The sequence below is a fragment of the Bos grunniens genome, chromosome 11 (genome assembly GCF_055505025.1).
Source record: "Bos grunniens cultivar Pamir isolate PY7600 chromosome 11, Bosgru_T2T1.0, whole genome shotgun sequence".
Classification (NCBI taxonomy): domain Eukaryota; kingdom Metazoa; phylum Chordata; class Mammalia; order Artiodactyla; family Bovidae; genus Bos; species Bos grunniens.
In genome coordinates this window covers 62,096,899-62,102,029 of record NC_141175.1, presented here as the reverse complement: position 1 = coordinate 62,102,029, position 5,131 = coordinate 62,096,899, and the positions used below count along the sequence as shown (strand labels likewise).

Sequence of the window (5,131 nt, the reverse complement as noted above, 5' to 3'; positions counted from 1 at the left end):
GAGTCGGACACAACTGAAGTGACTTAGCACGCACTCACACATACAAATAATTGTATACATCACAGGGAAAGGAACACAATGTGTGTTTTTAATTTTTTATGTTAACAATCACTGAACAAAAGCAAAGTGAGAAGTACTTTCTCCGTGCCTTATAGATACGCAAGCTTACCTATTTGAGGACAAGTGGGACACTATGAGCAAACTTGAAATCAGAAAACACAGGAAACTACCCATAAAATTAGCAGATGTTTTCAGGTAATTCTCAGTGATAAGGAGGGAAATTAAAGAAACAGGATTGCCTCGTGGTGGCAGAACTGAAAATTGGCAGAACCTTTCAGGAGGGTGGTTTGGCAGGATGTCTCGGTACCCTTATAACTGCTCTTCCTCTGCAGTGAGTCATGTCTGTTTGAAGAAATAATCTAGATAAATAATCCTGGATGTAGGGAAAGGCTTTAGACACAATAGTGCTCATCTCAGCATTCTTTATCCTAAGGGGAATATTAGAAATGACTGAGCAGGTATGGGAGACAGACATCATCAAAATGGTGGAATGGGTATTTTCTAAAAATCTTCTCCACAAAGGATACCAATTAAAAACACACACACACACACACTTTTTATTTTGTATTGGGGTATAGCTGATTAACAATGCTGTGATAGTTTCAGGTGAACAGCAAAAGGACTAGCCATACATGTGTATGTATCCACTCTCCCCAAACTCCCCTCCCCTCCAGACTGCCACATAACATTGAGCAGAATTCCATGTGCTATACAGTAGGTCCTTGTTGGTTACCCATTTTAAATATAAAGTATTGAACACCAATTTTAATAATTACCCACCAGTGAGAGAACCTTTGTGGAAGTGCAGAAGGGTTCCAACATGTCACTGGCACAAACATTGAGCCTTGGGCACACTAGTAAGAGGAACAGTACCACTTTACCAAGTCACCTCTTCCCCGAGGGTCACAGTTCAGGGCCAGGACTGAGGTCCACGATCTTTCTCAGGAGAAAAGCGAAAGGAGATGAGTGAATGCCTTTCTTCCAGGTCAGTGCACAGCACTGCCAGGGAGGCCCGTTTCATCTGCGTCCCTTGCAGAACACCGCAGCGTGTGGCATGATGGGGGTGAGGAGCGGTTGGGAGGACAGCAGCCAGAGCTCTCAGAGAGCGCCAGAGGGAAGCAGACCCTGCTCTTCACCTCATCATCTCCAACAGGAAGACTCCCACGAGCCACAAGGGACACCCTGCCTGCAACCTCCCCCCACCCCCGCTGGTCCACAAGCACCTCCACGTGCCACACCCTGTGCCTGGCTCCCTGGGCGTGCCTCCAGGGGAGGAAAGTGTGAGCCTCTGCAGATGGCTGGTGAGCACATGTAGAAAGCCAGTCAGACTCTGCAAGACCGGGAGAAACACACACACGCTTGAGCAGTTGGCACCACCAGAGGGGAAGCATGAAGTTCAGTTTTGCAGGATCTAAAGATACAGGTGTGCTAAATCGTTCAGTGATGTCCGACTCTTTGCAACTCCATGGACTATAGCCCACCAGGTTCCTCTGTCCATGGGATTTCCCAGGCAAGAATCCTGGATTGGGTCGCCATTTCCTTCTCCAAGGGATCTTCCCCACCCAGAGATTGAACCCAGGTCTCCTGCATTGGCAGGCAGCTTCTTTACCACTGTGTCACCTGGAAAGCCCAAAGAACACAATTCTAAGAATTCCTTCCAAAAGGAAACAAGAAGTGTGAAGCAAGGATATCCATAGAAAAGACTGAGAAATCTCAGAATCCTGAGCAAAACCGATGGAAGGTGTTAGTCTTCTGAAGCCAGTGAGTAAAGACTGGAGGAGGTGACTCTTCAAATGCAAAGACAGCAACGCAAGACTTTAAGGAGCATGGAAAAACAAGGAAACATGACACCACCAAAGAAACGGAGATCTGTGATTTGCCAGATAAATAATTCAAAATAGTTGTTTTAAGAAAGCTCAGGGTGCTGCAAGAAAACACAAAAAGACAGTCCAAAATCAAGGAACTGATACACACACAAAATGAGAAACTTAACTGAAAGATAGAAATTATAAAAAAGAAGTAAACAAATTCTGGAGCTTGGAAACTACAGGGAATAAAGTGAAAAATGCCCTAGGGAGCAACAGCAGACTTGACCGAGTAGAAGAAAAAGACCTTGAGAAGTCAAAAACAGGTCACTGGAAGTTTGACCTGTTTTCAGGAGAAAACAAAGGAAATAAAAGAATGGACAGAGGGGGAGAAAGTATACATGAACCATGGGAGACAATTAAAGGAAACATCTACAGTAACTGAAGTCCCAGAAAGAGAAGAGAGGAAGCGCATTTAAAATATTAATTCTTGAGAACTTCCCAAGCTGTGGAGAGATGTGGACATCCAAGTTCATGAAATTCATAGTTCCCAAAAAAGTCTATTCCAAGATAGCACTGGATTCCCAGATGACTCAGTCGTAAAAGAATCCACCTGCCAATGCAGGAGACTCAGGTTCAATCCCTGGGTTGGGAAGATCCCTTGGAGAAGGAAATGGTAATCCACTCTAGTATTCTTGTCTGGGAAATCCCATGGACAGAGGAGCCTTGTGGGCTGTAGTTCATGGAGTCACAAAGAGTCAGACACAACTGAGCATGCATGGCAGGGGGAAGAGAGCATTAATAAAAATCAAAGAAAGAATTTTAGAAGCAGCAAAAGAAAAATTCCTCATATGTAAGGAAAATGTGATAAGGCTCCAATTAGATTTCTCAGCTGAAACTCTGCAATCTGGAGATGGCAAAATAACATACTCAAAATGAAGAAAGGGAAGAAGGTCCAACCAAGAATACTTTACCCAGAAGATGTGTACTTCAGAAAAAAAGGAGAAAGAAAGACTTTCCCAGACAAACAAAAGCTGAGGGAGTTCATCACCACTGGTCCTGCTTCACAAGAAGCGTTGAAAGAGTTCTTCAAGCTGAAGTGAACAGAGGCTAATTACTAACATGAAAATGCAAAGTAAAGGTAAAGGTGAGTATACAATTAAATTCTAAAACTGCAGTACTGAGTGTGAAAACACAGCTGGATTAAAGGTAAAGGAATAGGCAGTGACAACGGCTGGACTAAGCAGTTCACCTGCAGATGTAGAGATGGGCTGGCAAGGAGGGATATCATGTGAAGACTGAGAGACAAAAGGCATGACAAACAAACCAGAAACCCTGATGGTATTTCAGGCATGGGGTTTGTAAGGAAGGAGACAACTGTCGCTACTCACACGACCTCTCTGACAGTCCATATGGTATAGTGTGCAAGCATTTTCAGTAAGGGTACTGTATTTACAGAGACCACTCCAGATATGAACATAGCAAGCCACTGAAACAGGAAGAAGCAACTGCTACAGATCTAACTGCAAACTCATCCCTTGCTGCTTCCTGGAGTCTCTCATCAGTTGGACCAACCATTGAAATGAATATGGGCAAGGCTGAGTCAAGAAATTCAAGTTTTGCAACTGTAGGAACTGGTTCAGAAGACTGAGTGAACACCATCGAGTTTGTTCCAGGGCAGCCCTACTGTGACCAGACTGCCCCTTCCTCCACTGAAGCCCCCCTGCAGGGCTCAGTGACCAAGGAAGACTTGGAGAAGGAGCAAAGTGCAGTGGAGACCAAGAAGCAGCTCTCGCCCTATGCCGCGGTGGGGGATTGCCACTATGGGGAGAACCCTGCGTATCTGCATGGAGACGCGTGTGATATGTGTGAGCTGCCGGTCCTCCATCCTGTGGATGCTGCCCAGAGGTCACAGCCTATAAAATCCTGCATCGAGGCCAATGAGAAGGACATGGAGTTTTGTTCACGGTGCAGAGCAGCAAGGACATGGTGTGTGGCATCTGCATGGAGGCAGTCTACAAGAAAGCCAACCCCAGCGAGTGCCACTTCGGGATTCTCTCCAACTGCAACCACACCTACTGTCTCAAGTGTATTTGCAAGTGGGGGAGTGCTAAGCAATTTGAGAGCAAGATCGTAAAGTCCTGCCCAGAAAGCTGGATCACATCTAACTTTGTCATTTCAAGTGAGTACTGGGTGGAGGAGAAAGAAGAGAAGCAGAAACTCACTCAGAAATGCAAGGAGCAACAAGGCAATGAGCAACAAGGTGGGCAGGTATTTTGATGAAGGCCCTGGGAGCTGCTCATTTGGAGCAAACTGTTTTTACAAGCATGTGTACCCTGATGTGGAGAAGGAAATGGCAACCCACTCCAGTATTCTTGCCTGGAGAATCCCAGAAACAGAGGAGCCTGGTGGGCTGCCGTCTATGGGCTCGCACAGAGTCGGACACGACTGACGCGACTTAGCAGCAGCAGCAGTACCCTGATGGCCCTAGAGAGAAGTCACAGAGACAGAAAGTAGCAACAGCAAGCAGATACCGGGCCCAGTGAAGGAACCACTTCTGGGAGCTCATCGAGGAATGAGAGAACGGCAACCCTTTTAACAATGAAGAGGAGGTTGTCACCTTTGAGCTGGGCAAGATGCTGCTTATGCTTTTAGCTGCAGGTGGGGACGATGACCTGACAGACTCTGAAGATAAGTGGGACTTGTTTCACAATGAGCTGGAAGATTTTTATGACTTGGATCTATAGCAGCTCAGCGGGGTGCATGAACCGATCTGCCGAACCTCAGATGGTAGTGGGCCTCCAGGGTGGTGGTCGAGCCCAGGGCCGCTTTCCTAGGCAGGCCTCTCAACTCCAGGTGCTGTAGTAGTCATCTTTACCCAAGGCCTGTCTTCTCAACCCCTCACCTTTCCCCGAGGAGTATGTTGTTTTCTCTGTTTAAAAAAGTTACAAAAATAAATCTGCAAGTTAGTTTTTTTGTAACATGAATTTAACTGTCTAGACAGTTAGTGTAGGTTTGTCCCGTCATATTTTCCACCAGGTCCACACAGTTCGAGGGGAGCGTTTCTGGATTTCCAGGACTCGTTGTTGAGGACCCTGGGTTCAGAAGTGACAGCACTGGCTCCTGCTTTGGGGGTCCAGGAATCGGGTTGATGGGTAAAGGATCTGAACTGTAGCAAGGAACTGCCTTCTGCTCTAAACTTGGGAGGTGGGTACTTGGTTTCTGATGAAATCTGCACATCTGTGTTTTCTATCTGGTCCCTGTCC

General features: G+C 46.2%; 1 pseudogene; it reads left to right on the top strand.

Annotated features, from left to right (window-relative positions):
* The first annotated feature begins 2,987 nt into the window (after nucleotides 1-2,987).
* LOC147363216 (E3 ubiquitin-protein ligase makorin-1-like) lies at nucleotides 2,988-4,612 on the top strand (annotated as a pseudogene).
* Nucleotides 4,613-5,131: the final 519 nt, after the last annotated feature.